The sequence below is a fragment of the Miniopterus natalensis genome, chromosome 4 (assembly GCF_054644295.1).
Source record: "Miniopterus natalensis isolate mMinNat1 chromosome 4, mMinNat1.hap1, whole genome shotgun sequence".
In the NCBI taxonomy this organism is placed as follows: Eukaryota; Metazoa; Chordata; class Mammalia; order Chiroptera; family Miniopteridae; genus Miniopterus; species Miniopterus natalensis.
The window spans coordinates 21,908,863-21,926,190 of record NC_142084.1 but is presented as its reverse complement, the minus strand read 5'-3'; the positions used below and the strand labels follow the sequence as shown (position 1 = coordinate 21,926,190).

Here is a 17,328-nt window from a genome sequence, read left to right as displayed (position 1 = left end):
GAGAATGTGGCCACCTAGTGATCCCTTTGCTATTAAATTAAACATACCATTTTCCAAAAAATGAAAAATAAAGACTCAGATGCCTGAAAAATAAAAAAGAAATACTATGTTAATGCCCTGAGTTCCGTGGTCTTTGGGAAATGCATATTGGTGCTGCCAATATATCTTTCCTCTGCTTGAACAAAATAAATTGCAAACAAGACTCAAACATTGTTTTGAACAAAGAGGGCGACACTCTTCCCTCCTTCTCCATGAGGCTCAAAGAGACAATGTTTGTGAAAGCATTGGCCACACAAAGCAAGAGAGAAAAGCTGGTGTGGAGCTGATGGGATGCAGGCTCTTCAGACCACGCCCACCCTGGCACGGGCAAGGAGAGCGGCGGGACACAGATGCTGGAGCCTGACGCCTGGGTTTGAATCTAAGCTCTGCCATCTATTGGCCCAATGATCTCAGGCAAATTACTTCACCTCTGTAGGCCTCAGTTTCCTCATCTGTAAAATGGGGATTTTAATATCGACTTCCTTGCCCTCTGATCTGAGTCGGATGCAGAATGAGCCCTATATAAACACCGGTGGGGCAAAAGTAGGTTTACAGTTGTCTGTATGGAAAATAATACAATAATTAATAAATAATAGCCCAAGAATAAGCTGTTTTGAGCACTCGAAACTGTAAACCTACCTTTGCCCCACCCTGTATTGCCGTTACTACTATTTCAGTTTCCCATTGAGACTGAGGAGCTAAATGCCACCAAAATGCTCCCACAGTCATCTCGCTACCCCCAGGGCAAAAGCATTGCTACAAGTGATGACTAGAATAAATAGTAAAGAGCTTTCAAATTGACCAAGGTTTTGCTTTGGGAGGCATTCCCTGATTTGACCTGAGCCACCCCCTTGCCCTGGTGATGCCTGACTTGTTAGTTAACCTTGGGTCAAGTTAAGCTCATGTCTAGCAGGGGCTGCAGCTCTTGGACAGTGGGTGACGGTGTGTGAGAGTGCTGGGAGCCAGAGTCTCCTGTGTCCTAAAGAGTCTTTTCTGCTCTTTTCTCCAGTGATGGCTCTCTTAGAATCTCAATCTCACATCTAATCCTTAAGCCTCTGCTCTCAAATGACCTTCTGCATGACCCTGAAGAAAAGCCTCACTAGATGATGAGCCTCTGTTTTCTGGGGAAGAAAAATTTGATTTTTACTTCCTGTGCTTGTGTCGGCAGCACATATACTAAATGAGATTTCTCTCCCAAAGGCTTTACCTATTCAAGGAAAGAGCAGGCCCCAACCAAGCAGCAGGCCATGCACATCACATTTGAGACCTGGGAGGCGGGGGGGAAAGGAACCAGCCCATGACACAGACGCAGTCCTGGCAATCCCAGATACCTCCGAAGTCCAGGCTGGCGGGAACAGTGGCTATCAGCCTAATAAGCTTAATGAGCCAGCTGGCCAGTGGCTGGGGACGACAATGTTTGCTGAGGACATTCTGAGAACAGGCATATATCTGGCACCTCCACATGCAGTGAGCATGGGTTCTAGGTCTTTCTGGCCTTGAGATGTTTAATCCCTGCTTGGTATTTGGGTTGTAGGTTTTCTTAATTTCTTTTTTTAAATCCTCACCTGAAGATATATTTGTATTGGTTTTTAGAGAGAGAGGAAGGTGGGGGGAGAGAGAGAAACATTAATGTGAGAGAGAAACGTCAATTGATTGCCTCCCGTAGGTGCCCTGACTGGAGATTGAACCCACGACCTTTTGGTGCACAGGGACGATGCTCTGATGGGAGGGATGAAGTGAAGGGGAGAGGGAGGGAGGGAAGGAAGGAGGCGGCTGACTCCAGGCGGAAGGGAAGACATCTGAGAAAGGAGAGCCGGCCCACAGTCAGGCAGCCTGCCCGCACACAGTCCCGTCTCACCAAAAACGATGCTAATTGATGAAGGGAAGAAAATGTCACATGAGTTGTTTGTTTGGAAAAGAACAAGGAAGCCAGACTGCAATGCCAAGAGACACAAACGCAAATCCAGGATTGTGGCTGGTGCTGCTCTGCCATTGGCGCTGCAGAGCAACAGCGTCTGCACGCAGCTGAGGACAACGTGGGAGTCCGTTAAAAATGGCCAGGCTCCTGTGAAACATCACCGGCAAGGGGTGGGGGGCTGCGCAGGGGTGAGTCTGGACCCAGCCCTGGCTGTCACAGGGTCTCAGGAGGCCACAGAAATGGCCCGCTGCAGGGGCTCACACAGGCCGACCCCTCACCTTGCCCACTGGTGCACATCACTTCCTGCCAGGCACCCAGCGGTTTACCCGGAGCAGGACCTCGCAGCTGGCCCTTGGTCCTCATGGGGACACAGATCTATGGGCCCAGCTATCAAGAGAATGAGCAGGAACGAGGGGGCTTTCCCACAGCAGCACATGGCTAGCAGGGTGGGGAGGTGAGGAGAAGATGGTTTGTGTGAGGGTGGGGGGTCCCAAGGTCTCCCTTGAAGGGCAGAGGTTTGGGGATCCTTCAGCCAGTGCAAGGGTCAGCTGCAATTTGACAAAAGGAGGGAGGCTCAGGGTAAGCCCACCTGGGGCTCTGTGTCCCCTGGGAATGCAGATCCTCTGGCCCCACGCAGATACTCCACAGGGGCTGCACAGAGACCTGAGGGCTCTCTCAGACCAAAGCATCTTCAGAGAAAGCCAGGCACCCAGCATAGGGCGTGTGGCTGGAGCCGGGCCTTTGCTCATGCACACATGCCTCTACACATGTGCACACCACAGGGAGCCCTTGCTCAGCACCCACCCCAACAAAAACGCTAGTAAATGCTGGCGGGGGCTATGACTGGACTTTCTCTAAAGCCAGACCTTCTAGGGCCACCTGAGTCACCTGTGGGTGGGCTGGCCATCCTCATCATGGACCACAGACACCCCCTGACCCTGGCCCAGATGGGCCTCACTATTTAGCCTACAGGCTAAGGCCAGTTCAGCAGCCAGCCTTTCCCTTTTGGTGCTACTTCTCCACAGAGCTTCTCACTATCAGTTTTTGTGGTTCAGCAAGTACATGTGGGGCATGATGCTGGGACACCAGTAGGTCTCCAGGGCAGGTGGGAGCCTCTGGGCAGAGGCAGACGGGGGGCTCAGCAGAAGACGAAATCCTTTCCTGCTATCAATCCTGCCAGAAAGCCCACGGCCAGGTGGCTGCCTTTTAGTGTCCATAAACCCGCTCTGCTATCCCTTGCCCCTGTCCACCCTCTCCCAGGCCAGGTGAACCTCTGCCCAAGTGGTGGGTCCAGGCAGGTTCTCTTTCCCCTGCATGTGGCACCTTCTCTGCTGCACAGCAAACTGGGCAATGTCTTCATCCCCCAGGCATCGACCCTTGAAGTGAATAAAGGGGGGCAGGGGAAGTGACACTGTCACCTGCTCTGAGCCCCTCTTTGCAGGGAATTGAAATGTAGGAAGAAGAATGCTTTCTGAAAAGGAAGTTTCGCTCAAAGGCCTTCTTGCATAGAAATGTGAAGACAACACTGGAAGTGAGGCCACTTGCACAAGCACGGCCTTTTTTTTCTCTCTCTCTTTTTTTTTTTTAAGAAATAAAAACAATTAAAATTCCTGTTTTCTTGACTAACCAAGAAAGGAAGAGTAGGATAGCCACTAGCTTATATGTGAGGGGAACTCTGTTCTACATTTATGAGAACCATCAGGTGTCAAAGAAAAACAAGCGTTTGCATAAGGCTTAAAACAGCTCACCTGGGAATCCCACCCTCCTCCTGCCTGGCTAGAAAGAGAACCACCTTTACTATCCAGACCACCATTGCTTTATCTGCACTTCACAGTGGCTCTTTCTAGACAATGCTCAGTGACACTGTCTACTGTCTCTTAAGTGACAATGCAGTGACAAGAGACTGGTGCCAGCATTCAGGACACTTCAAATCGAGCCCCAGCTGATGTCAGCATGAGGCCCTCAGTGTCCCTCTCTATCACGTCGGGATGCCCCCCCTCCTTTTGCTGCATGGCCATCATCAGGATAAATTGAGATCATGAATGTGACAACCAGAGCTATCTAGATGTAAACAGCTTGTATTTATTAAGTAACAGTTCTTATTGCTGTAGGAAGAAGCTTTGCAATTCAAGCTAAATCTCAGTCAGGGATGATTTGCAGGGTAACTTCACCCAAAGAACTTTCCTGGCTCCTCTCTTGTTTTTATCTCTTTGTCAAGGATTTCAATACATTTATATTACCCTTGATAGTAGCTGTGAATTTTGGGTTAAAAATGAAATGTGACTGCCCGGATAGTGCCATTTCTCTACCCAGAAAAAAATACTTATAAAATACTCTAGAGCACCAAGAGTTTGTCTCTATGGCTGCAGAGGGGCCCTTGCAGCAGTCCCCACTGTAGGAGCGGGGTCCTCTTGCTTAGCATGTGCTTTGGAACAAGGGAGGAGGCAGAGTGCACACATTCACAGTCAGCTCTCAGGAGCAGATGCTAAGGAAATATCTGCCTGGAGACTCAGAGGAAGCAGGAGGAGACCTTCATGGCAGGTAATGGTGCTGATTCCCATCAGGCAAACCTCTCCACTTCTGGCTAATCGGGAAGGTGGCCAGCTGTGTTTGCAACAGCTGACTTTGGGAACATGGAAAGTGAAATCTAATTTAATTTCAGTTTTGCAGCAACTCAAACTAGAAATGGCCAGGACTTGCTGCTCTGCAGAGGTCCTTTAACCAGTAAATGACTTATCACCAGCATATTCCAAGCAAATATGCAAATAAAAGCAGCCAGGCCACGGCAAACAAGCTGTTGTCTTGAGTGGGTTTGCAGGGCAGATACAGGCTCTGCTGCAGGCTTGCTGACAGCGCTTAGGGTCTCAGCAAACACTCAGTCCCTGGCAAACTCAGCCAGTTCCTGACTGTCAAGACAATGTGGGTGAGGGAGGCTGAATGGCTGAGGTCTGCTCTCCACGGGCACAAGTTGGTCCTGAACCCCAGTTATCTGGGGGAGTGCAGGAGACAAACTCTCCTACAAGTGGCAAACACTCTTTTCTCCAATTCTGGGCAATGTGATTGTCCTCCTGTTGGTAACTGGACATATTCCCAAGGTGAGCAGGACGTGATTTGCAATCACAGCAGGATTAGCTCACACTTACGAACAGGTAATCTTCATGCAGTCATCAGTAAAACTAGGGCTCAGGAGCGAGAAAGAGAGAGCAAGTGGTGTGTGTGTGTGTGTGAGTGAGAGAGAGAGAGAGAGATGGGCTGAGATATAAAGACAGAGACAGTGAGAGAGGGGGGCAGAAAGGTAGGAGAGAGATCATGAGAGACAGAGAGCAAGAGACTGACAGGGAGAGAGAGACTAAGACAGCAAGTAAGAGATAGACTATGAGAGTATAAGAGAGACCTAAAGAGAGGAGAGAAAGACGAGGGGGTACAGGGAGAGAAGAGACAAAGAGGGGGGTGAGGAAGACAGACCTTGGGAGAGATACACAGACAGAGAGACGGAGACTGAAGGAGAGATCAAGGGAAAGGCGGGGAGCGGGAATAAGAGAGGTTGGTTTCTCTGAGGAACAGGAGAAAGGGTCATCAACCCAGATGCTTGCTCCCCTGTTTGTCCTTTGGTTTCTTTAAAACCAGCTCAATTACCAACCACGTTTAAAACTGCTTTGGAGGAGATAAACTGAAGAAAAATGGGTTTCCCTATGAAAAACCCATCACCCCAAGCAAGGTACTCACTGGCCTGCACTAAGAAAGCAGACACTGCCGGGTGACCATCAGGGCTGATTGGCATGCTGCTGGGAGAGCCCCCCACCCCAGCTCCTGGTCCCCAGTGAGGGGGCTGAGGCCGCAGCCAGGAGAGGGAGAAAGACAGCCTTACTAGGACCCGGAGTGTCAGAACTGGGGCTGGCAGGGGTGGGTGGAGAGGGTCAGGAGTTCAGGACCACGCTGTCTTCAGCACTATATCCTTATTGAAGCTCCACAAAGTCATGCAAAGTAATATAATCTGCATTTGACTGATGAGGAAATGCAGGCTCTGGCAGGGTAACTTGCTGGAAGTAGTGTAGCCAGTAGGGGGAGGGTTGGGGACTTCTCCAGGACACCTGCAGGAGGCCCCTGACACCTGCCTCCCAGGGATAAAACTGAGCTTTGACAGAATTTCAACCCATTTACATTGCCTTGATGGTAGCTGTGTCTGGGGAAGTGGGTCTGACCCTGGAGCCCAATACACCAGTGAACCCTTAGAAGAACTGGCAGAGGCTGCCCAGATCAGGCGGACACCAAGCACATTGTTGACGCCTGTGAAAGCACCCCACGGGCCCTGGAGGATGCCACTCTGTGGGCTTTTCACCACGAGAGCACGAGAGGCCTGCAGCGGAGCTCTTGGTCTCACTGCCCTCGTCATGGCTTTACACCTGTCACCACCCGGGCGGCCGAGCTCAGGGCGCTCACACATGGTAAAGGGCAGACACCCAAGGTTTCTGCTGCCGCCTCTTTGGTGTTCTCTTCCTCTGGCAGTCTGAGCTGTCACCATCTTCCCTTGCAGATGACGGAGCATGAGCTACTCTGAGGTTAAGTATCACTCACGAGGGGCCGTTGGGTACATGATGGACAGGGTCCCCTTTTTGGTGAACTGTTCTGCTGGCAGTCTATCTCTGTGATCTCAGGTAAGGGACTGCTTCTGAGAGCCTCAGGTTTTCACGATTAAATGGAAAATTCCCACCTTCTCGGGTCATGGTGAGCATGTCCTGAACAGGCAATGTAAACATTTTAGCACAGTGCCTAGTAGATGGCAAGTCCTAACTTAAAAGGGAGAATCAACTGTGGGGGAGGCTGCTTCCCCCTCTGTGGGTGCTACAACATGTGTCGGGACCTACATTCACCATCCCTTGCTGTCTCCCACGGCCCTCCACAGAGCCTCAGCAAAGGGCTTGCACCTTGGGCCATCTCTGATCTCTGGGATATGTGGGAGGCCTGGGTCTGCCTCCAACCCTGCAGCCATGGGCCTCAGGCTCTCCATCGCTAGGACTTAGTGTAGGGCGTGAGGTCCGAAAGCGACAGGTCATTCCAGCACTAACATTTTACAAATGGGAAACTGATGTTCCAAGATGGAATGGTTTGTGCCTCACGCAAAAGTAGTTAAGGAACTAGAGTTCAGACCTCTTCCAACATAACTGTGTTTCAAAGGACTGGAAGCTAAACCAGAAAATTTACTACCATATATATGGTATGTGTATAGTCTTTAACTGGTGTTTTTTCATTTTGATTTTGTTGATACAATTATCTTGTGTTATTTAGGATTTTTAGAAAGGCCAGGACAAATGAGAGATGCCGTCTTTTTGGTGAGAAATGGACACAGATTAATGATGGAGCACTTCCTTCCATGTGTAGAGTGGAGACCATGTGGTTATCTCTGGGTGAGTGCTAGGCTGGAAACACACACACAGTGAGCTTCAGAGGACCCCTTCCCCCTAATCTCAGAGGCCCCAGGACACTCCCCATCTCCAGGTGAGGTAACTTCCCCCAACCCTGTTCCTTTGGTATCTGACCTTCCTTCTGGAGACTGCTTGGCAGAGCTTGGGAACCCTGAAACTCCTGCTGTAGGACCTACCCAAAAGGCCACCTCCCCAAGCCCTCAGTGGGCAGAAGGCTGGGGCCCGGGGAGCAGGCCTGTAATAGGTATTTATTAAACACAACTGGTGCCGTTGGAAACTTGATGCCTTCCTTTCTTGGAATCCTGTCCTGACACAGGGTGCTACTGATCAGGTCCAGTAGCATCCAGGACTCTTAAAAGTAATACCAAACACTGAACCTCTGAAATGAAGGGGTGGGCCTTTAAGGGGAACCCGCTTTCAGCTCACCTCTGGGCAACAACTACCCAGCCTAGTCCATTGTGGAAACCTGGTTCCTGTTCAGAAACTCTCATTGTACTGTTGAGAAGGGCCAGGTGTGAGGACGAGAGAACCTAACCAATATAGTAATGTAATAATCGTGTATACATGGCTGTTTATGCAAGGAACTTTCATTGTGACTATCTCAGGCAGCATGGAGGGGTCTCCATTATCTAAGTGAGGAACCCTTGGTGTCTTTGAGGTCCCATCTGGAAGGTTCTATCATCTCAGATGTTGTCCATGCCCCCAGGAGAACCTCAGGCTGACTTCTGAAATGTTCTCAGATGACATCACCAGCTCAGGGACCGCTGTTGGTTCTGGGAGAAAACTTCCCTTTTAAAGCACATACAGCACACTGTGTCCGGGCAATGAATATATAATATACCGACCCCTAAACAACCCCTATCTATCTCCTCAGCTCAGTGTTGCCCAAGGGGGTTCCCTGACTCTGTCAGCATAGCCCTGAGCCCTCCCTGAGGGTTGACAAAGGACAAGAAGCCACTCATCACTGACATCTGAACAGATGCTCATGCACATAGGCCAGGTCAAAGGCTTACCTCTGCCCTGAAAGCAAGTCTCTAGCCTGACTGCTGCAACCAATGACATCATCGCCAACAGCTCATCCCTTCTGCCAGGAAATGCCCGTTTCCAAGCTAAACTTGGCTCCCAGGGACCGTCATCTTATTCCAGGTCTCAAGCCAAGAAGGGATCCCCTCCTCTGTCAAATTTATTTCTCTTTTTAAGTTTTATTTACCTGCCCTACGTGTATTCACTTCCCATCTTTATGCAAGTCACCTCCCATCCTTTATCTTTTTGCCTCATTCATGTTTTTGTTTTGTTTTGCTTTTAAAAAGTCTACATGGTGCCATAAAAAAGTGAAGGAAGGACTACAATGGAAGTACTTTGCTCAGGCTTCAGAGTACCACCAGTAAGCTATATTATGCTTGTACTTGGCTTCATTTTTTGCTACTTTCCTGTCTTCTATTGAATTGATTGTTATTTACCCAACCCCCCCGCTTTTCCATTCTTTTGTGTTAGAAGTTATATTCTATTTCTCTTCTTTTATAGGTTACCCTTAAATTTTTAATATGCATTTTTACTTAAAATCTAAAGTTTATTAAGGCCTGTTATCTTCTCAAATAACACAAAATCATAAAATGCCTTAGTGCTGGCCATCATGATCACCTCCCATCTCATATTTAAACACCCCCAAACTTGTCATCTTATTATTGCTGTTTTTCTACAGTCAATGCTTACTTATACTCACACATATATTTTCCTCCTAGCCTTTCTACCAATGACTTTGGTGTTTCATCATTATCTTCTGGGTTCAACTGCCTTCTTCCTAAACTATATCCTTTAGTTCTTTCAGACAAGGTTTGTGAATGACAACCTCTCAAATCTTTGTTAGGATGTATCTTTGCCCTCACTCTTGAAAAGAATTCTAAGTTGAATATTTTCCCTCATAGCTTGGAAGATATTATTTGATTTCCTTCTGGCCTCTACTGTTGCTGATACAAAGTTTGCAATCAATTGTTCCTTTGCAGCTAATCTATTTTTTCTTTTGGGTTACTTTTTCTCATTGGTATTCTACAGTTCACTGTGATATAATTTGTATTTATTCTATTTGGGACTTGGTGCGCATCTTCAGCCTAGGAATTTATTATATCTTCCTTTAACTATAGAAAATTCTTAGCCATTATTACTTCCAATGTTTCTTCTCTGCCATTTCCTGTATACTTGCCTTAGGGACTTCATATTCTCTCTTCAAAAATCTTAATAATATATTTTAATAAAATCGCTTAACAATATCTTAATATTTTCTCTCAATATCTGCTTTATATTTTCCATCTTTGTGCCTCTCTGAATTCTTTTTTGGATAATTTCTCCAGAGCTATCTTCCAGTTCAATAATTCCCTTTTCAGTTATGTCTAATACGCTTTTCACTCATCCATTGAGTTATCAATTTTAATAACTTTAATCTCTAGAAATTCTACCTTTCCAAGTTTACCTGCTTTTTTCTTCATAATTCTTTCTTTATATTTCTCCTCTCTTTGCTATTCTAATAATTTCAAATGTGGGTTTTTAAACAGCCACTTTTACATTGTTTTATTATCTGAAGATTCTTGAGGACCTAGCCCTCCAGTGTGCTGAGTCCCTTAACTTTTCCTCATGGCAAATAATTTCCTTATGATCTACAATTTTAGATTTTAGGCTCAGCTTTTCTTTTTCTTTTTAAAAAATATCTTTATGGATTTCAGAGAGAGGAAGGGGGAGGGAGAGAGAGAGATAGAAACATCAATGATGAGACAGTCATTGATTGACTGCCTCCTACATGCCCCCTACTGGGGATCGAGCCCCCAACCAGGGCATGTGCCCTGGCTGGGAATCAAACTGTAATCTCCTGGATCATAGGTTGATGCTCAACTGCTGAGCCACTCCTGCCGGGCTCAGGCTTTCTTTTCCCCATGGGCATCCCATACATTCTGGTGTGAGGATATTCTTTAAAATGAATGTGTTTCTTTACAGGTATTTCTTCTAAGATCACTAGTGGTTTTACTGATCTGGGAACTACCTTCAAGTTAATATCTAGGTTTAGAATTTCAGTACCATGTAAGTAGTGTAAATTCAGACACCCACACCAATGTGTGAAGGAAATTCCAGCAGATCACAAATTACTGACCCAGGAAGTAAAATTTTCTTAGTCCCGGGTAGTCCCCAGGTTTTGCCCTATGCCACACAGGAGGCCTTTTGATTTGGTGCAGGTGCAGACTACACTTGCTGTCCTGGCATGGCTGGTAAAGCCCTGACTCCAACACTGATGGCTTATATCTGAACCTGACACTGCCCCTGAGACTGCAGGGTGCCACAACTTTGGCTTGTTCACCAATCACTGCCTTTGAGAGTTCTTTGTTTATTTTGGCACCTAGGAATTCCCCTTACCTTCAGGTTCAGACATTTTTAGAAAACAAACAGATATTTTCCCCCAGTAACATTTTATCCAACATTTATATGTTTGGAGTGGGGATATTGGAGGGGTCTGGTGTCAACTCAGATCACCCTCTGTCAGAAGTTAAGTCTTCTGGCCTCTTGCCTCAGTATTTGTTTTCTTCGGAGGTAAAAACCAATCCCCGGCCAACTATTGCTTCAAACTCCACAAAGTTAAAAGAAGAAAAAAACAGGGAAGAACAGCACTCTAGCATCAGACCTACTATGCGCCAGACACTGTTCTAAGCACGTTAGCCATACTAAGACATTGGATCTCCATGATATCCCGATGAGGTAGGCATTAGTATCCATTTTACAGTTAAGGAAACTTAGAGAGGTCAAACATACGCAGCACCTATGTGTTTAAGAGCATCTAAACAGCAGCAGGAAGGAGAAAGGAGATGTACCGTAGGAGCTCCAATCCTGGGAGGGCCATGCTGTTCTCTGCTAGTCTGAAAAAAACACTTGGGGGACCAGAGGAAAAAGACTGTATATTACTTATACAATGGAGGAAGACCCAGTGGCTGCTGCTGGGGTGATTTTCCACAGTGGGCCAGGGCCATGGTCCTGCAAGGGATTATCTAGCAGAGGAGAGAGGAAGGAAGCTGTGCTGGGAACAGCTTGCGTGCAGGCCAAGGACAAACAGAGACTGGTGAGGCTTGTTTAGCTGTCAAAGACATGGAAAATGCTCAGGTCTGGGCTGCTCCACTTCTTGTCGCTGCTGGGCTATTACCTTTCCACTGACTGGGAGGGGGAATTGGGCTATATCCTCGCTTGACCCCACAAGAGGATATTCCCACTTCCCTAAGTAGGGATGATTGAGGATTTCATGTGTGACAATCTTGCAACTTTTATCTGCTACTGCGGCCTTAGAGCTGGGTTATCCGGCCTAAGATGACACTTAGGTGATATCTTTCTCACAATACTGTGTCTTAGAAATGTGTAATTTAATTTCCTTGAATGCTTCTCAAGTCCAGCATCACACAGGAGTGAGTTCGCTGACTCACTGCTGCCAGTCCTGTTGTCCCTGCAGACATCGGCACACGTGGAATCTCACACTTGAAATACATTTGTAGACGCTTTTGGATACTCTGCCAGCACAGAATACACTGAGAGGTAGTAGTTTTTGAAGATAAAATGTTCAACAACCGTGTCCTTAGACCTTGTGGGACTGATTCCTAGCATAGATTTTGATCAGCTGAGTCTGAATTTCATGGGGCTGAAACATAGCTGAAAGCTCTGAAATCCTCACGTCGCTTTGAAGAACATGGTCTGTTTTATGTGCACATTTATTTCCTTTACAGTGGGTAGGAGAAGGAGTCCTGTGTACTGGGCCTGAAAAGCCCACAGGTGCGACTTTCCCCTGAACACACCATCCCAAGCACAGAGAAGCACGGCTTGACTAGCAAGGCATCTTATGCAAATGCTTTGATAGATCTGGAAAGAGGACTGTGTTTTTCCCCTCCTCTCAGTCCTTTTTAACTGCAGGTTACTTTTATTAAATATTTTGACTGTTGAGGCTGTAAACAACTGTCTTCATCTGAGGCAGAAAAACCAAACATATCTTTGTTGAACAAACAAAGCAGACAGGATGGTTCCTGCCTTGGCCCATAGCATCTTGATGGAAATCAGTCTGGGGAACAAGCAGCCAGAATCATTTATGGGAAGGGTCAGCACAAATGCTAGCCTGCTTGCAAACCGGCTGGGACGGAGGGTCTGCAGCTGATGGGAGGCACGTGTTCCTAATGAGCAAGGCTGTGCAGGGCTTGGGGGGTGGGGTGGGGTTCTGAGCTCCCAGAGAAGCCCCGTGGCTAGTTTCCAGGCCGTTCGCCGCGCCTGCGGGTGAGAGAGCGAGGGTCTCAGGTGTGGTGATCACACCTAGAAGGCGGCTGTTCCCATCAGCGAGGGGCATGGAACGAAACTGGGATGTCAGTCCGGGGAAGTAGGAGCTACAAGCCACACCCTGAAACTGGCGCGTTTTGGGTATCTCTAAGCGATGAGCAAATAATCCAAGTAATTGAGCTTCAGGCCATTACCTGGAGAAACCTGTTCCAGTCTAAGCCTCATCATTTTCCTTGGCCTCCCTCCTCTCGGGTGTTAAACATTCCCAGCCCTTTTACAAAGAACTGAACGGCTTCTGGGGCTTTACGGAGAAGTCAGATTCTTACCAAACCAGAGCACGGACAGTGAGTCCTGGAGACAGAAATCTCTTTCAACATTACTTTAATGGAGAAAGAGGCGAGAGAGTGTGGGATAAAGCCCAGTGGTAGCTCTGGCGCTCCAGGAGGAGGGATATGGTGGCCCTTGCCCTAGAGGGGGAGGCGCTGAGGGTTTTTATTGAAGCCCCATGTGCACAGCTCACCCACTGCTCTACTCAGCTGCATTTTTGAAGGAGGTGCTGAAGAATATAGGACGAGCGCTGCAGCCTCCTCTCCCCAGCCACCCTCGGTGCCGCCAGTGAGTAGGTTGGCTGTCAGGCCTGAGGACAGACCCTGCGTGTCACAGACCAGCCCCATGCACAGCCCACTAAATGTGGATTCCGCAGAATTATCGTCTGGGCAAATTATTTCATGCAAACCTCCTTCCTCTCAATCTTTCTCTAAATCCTGGCTTTCTTGAGAGCATCTCCTACTTAAAAAAAAAAAAAAATGACATAAAATTTAATAACCATGTTCTAGTATGCTTTGCATTTAAAGAGCAAAGGGGAAAAAATCAGTAGGTAGAACAGGTACATGCAGGGACTCCTCCAGGAGCAGGAAATTCATGCACCTCAGTCTGAACCATGTTCTAGGGGTATCAGAGATGTCAGATGTCCGTGTGCTGTGGACTCCAGCCCTGGGGCCAGGTCAGACGCTGTCAGCTCTGGCACCATGGGTGCATGAGCAACAGCAGATTCTGGGCCTGATAGAGACACGGCATGCCTTTCCCTTGGATCAAGGGGACCGGATGTCAGGGAAAGAGGCCGGTTGAATGGGGATAAGCCACAGGCCTCAGGACTGCCTGGGCTCAGGCCTCAGGGAGCTGAGGTTTCCTCCCCTGCCCCGCAGGCAAACAATAGTAACAATAACACTCCAGCCACAGCTACCACTGACTGAGCGTCTACTCTCAGTTAAGTGGTGTTCTAAGGGCTTTCCATTCACTACTCTGACTTCCACAACCCCTCCATGAGGCAGGCTATGCTGTACTCATCTCACAGGAGAGAAAATTCAAGGAAGGTGACCATCTCAAGGTTACACAACTACTTAAGTGTCAGGACCGGGATTGGAGCTCAGATCCATCGGAGCCCAGGGCTCTAAGCCCTGTTCCTCCGTAGTGGAGAAGGGGAGGTCTTGGATAATTCTGTGCTGGACCAGTTACCTCAGAGCTGGGCTCCGTGGCAGTGCCTGTAAGGGCCGAGTCCAGGGGAAGAGATTGCCTTGTTTTTTTCTTTTTCTGCCAACACTGTTTAGAGGAAATGCCTACATGATCACCACACGTGGATGTTTGACAGGGAATATAGGAACTTCTCCAGTCCCCAAAGCCCAGCATGTTCTCAGCATCAACAAATCACACACACACAGTGGTGTGGCATGAGCAGTGACCAGTCCGAATGGATCCCAGCCATAAATGCTTAGTTCAGCCAAATGGCTGCAGACTGGCTAAATGTCAGCCGTTCTCATGGCCGTGTTTTAAAATCTGCACACATGGGATTGGCTAAGCAGCTCTCATCACATCACTGTCAACCTGGTCCTAACATGGCTGGTTTGAAGCTAGGATTTAGCTCTGAGGTCAGTCAGGGGCCAAGTCTTTGTTGAAATCTCTAGAGGGATCTGACCATTTGATCAGAGCCCCCTCAGGGTTCCACACAGCACTGGGTCCTAGGAATCCCCTAGCAACACAGGTAGAAGACACATTCTGCTGTGGATCCAAGCATAGGTCAGCTCCCTCATTGGGGCTGCGGGGATGGAGTCTCTGGGAAGGCCTTGCACAAACGGCAATTGCCAACTGCTTCTCCAAATCCAAACCCAGGAATGAAACAACCTCCCAGGGTTTTAGCTCAGCTTAAAACTTGCCACTCATAACAGTGACAACTTATATCTGTTTCAGTGAAGCACACCCTTGCATGATTTCAAATTCCTTCTGTGACTGGGCAGGGGCACAACTGATTAATCCTGTGTTGGGATCTGGGGCCTCAGACATGCTGCTGAGGCCACACCACCCCCTGCCTCCCTCTCATGCTTTTGAAGTACTCGAGGCAGCCTCACCTCCCATGGCACGCATCTGTAACCCAGCCCCACCTCCCATGGCACGCATTTTAGCTTGATTGTGGGATCCCGGAAAGGCTGGGCCTAAATTCTGCCTTCTCGTAATTTGTTTGACATACATTTGTTCGACCAGCCAATATGTATTTAATGCCCATCCTGTGCAAGTCTTATCTTTACAACTAAATCAGAGGGGCCACACACCAGGCTGCATATTTCCTTTTTACCACCTCTCCTGGGCCAGCTGAAGGCTGTGGGTGGAGAGAGGCTGCACCAGAAACTCTCAGAGCACTGAATAAATATCTGTCCTGCTACAGGACAGGAGAGGGAGCTCCAAAGTGGAAGGCTCTTCTTTCACTTTTATCAACTCATGTGACCCTCCCAGTGTCCCTGCAAGAAAAGCTGAGCCCTCACTTTGCAGAGAAAGACACGACGTTCATGGCAATTAGCTGACTTGCGTCCACTTGATACACCAATGAGCCTCAGAGTTGACACTGTACTTCCCACTTACTGAGCCTTGGTCTTCACCTCATCCCACTGCACGGCTCTGCCATTGAACAAAGGTTCATGAGACCAAGGCTGTGGGTTCAAGTCCCTCCTCAGAAGAAGCCCTTCCTCACCCTGTCTTCACAGAATGACCCACAAGGCAAAGCTTTGATTCCAAAGGGCCCAGGTTGGAGCATATGTGTCTGGAACTTTGCCTCAGAAGCAAGAAGGCCTGGCCTCCTGACCCTGGGGATGCCATGATATCTTGGGGTGCAAAAATCAGCATGCAGACACAGGAAATAACGAAGGTGTTAATTTTCTGGAGCTTGCAATGCACTCTGAGGCTACTTTACAAAATAGCAATGTTAAAAAAAAATTCAAACTGATTAACATATTAACCTTTGAGGATATAAAAGCTGATAGAATAACCGAACCCATTTCCAAAAAGGATTTCCTAATGACTAATTCTCCTCTCTAACCTTTCTGGGTAGAGTAGCCGATCATATGATAACAGCATAATTAAATTCTCCAAAAGATATTGCCCAGAAGAGAAAAAACTGGACACACAGTGGGGAGTCACTCAGCTTTCAACATTCCTGTAAAACACAGGTACCTACAAGACTTCTGTTTGCTTCATAAAAACGTGTTTTAACTTTTGAATTTCCTCGACATCTAGAGGAGGGGGAGATGAAAGAGAGACTCTAAGTGCTGTGTGACTTTGGCCATTACTCACGGTGGAAATGAGCTCCTGGGAAGGTGGAAAGACAGGGCAGTCAGCAACCAGGCGGGCGCGGGGTGGCTGCCGCCCGCAAAGAGCACCTCCAAGCGAGCCGTGGAGGCGGTGGGCGGCCAGGGAAGGACAACGTCCCCCAGTCAAACCACGCAGAGAGACGGGAACAATCTGTCACATGCTTCACAATCGTAAGGAAAAAACAGACGCCAAGAGCAGACTTTGCTGATGATGGGAGCACAAAATTGGTCATGTTTGAAGGGTGGGAGAGTTCTTATCTCTGTGTCTTGCACCAACCACCGCAATCAGCTCTGGCAGCAACCCCCTGAGCCTGGGCCTCGGGAAGGAGGGTGGCGTGGCCCATGAAGCGGTCCTGTGCGGCGGGCAGACAATACACGCAAAATCGGGGGAGGAGGGACGGGTATGAACTGGGGCTGTCCAAGGGGGGGCCCTGGGTAGCATGGGATCTATTTTTAGGTAAGTCAGAAATGAAACAATTCCTTCAAGGGCATCTTTGGAGACTGAGTTAGGCAGAGTTCTAAAACTACACCCCACCCCGCAAAGTCCATGCCCTAAACCCTGGACCCCGTCATTCCCGCGGTTAGGTTATGTTATATTATGTTACGTCATGGGGCATCTCCACGGGCTGAGTTGCGTCCCTCAAAAATATATGTTGAAGTTCTCACCCCTGGTACCAGTGAATGAGACGTTATTTGGAAATAGGGTCTTTGCAGATGTATTCAACTTAAGATGAGGTCGTTAGGGTGGGTCCTAATCCAACATGACTGGTTTCCTTATAAGAAGGGGAATTTCAGAGAACAGGCTGATGGCCGCCAGAGGGGAGGGGGCTTAGGCTGGGGGACCGGGAGAAAAAGGTGGAGGGATTGAGAAGGGCAGATGGGCAGTGACAGAGCAGTCACGGGCATGGAAAGCGCAGCATAGGGAATATAGTCAATAATATTGTAATAACTATGTATGGTGCCAGGTGGGTACTGGAAATATGGGGAGAAGCACTTTGCAAAGTGTATATTGTCTAGCCACTGTGGC

General features: G+C 48.1%; 1 protein-coding gene across 1 annotated transcript in view; it reads right to left on the bottom strand.

Moving 5' to 3' along the window:
- Positions 1 to 17,328, bottom strand: part of FSTL4 (follistatin like 4) — a 349,807-nt gene that overhangs the window by 247,647 nt on the left and 84,832 nt on the right. The window lies entirely within an intron of this gene.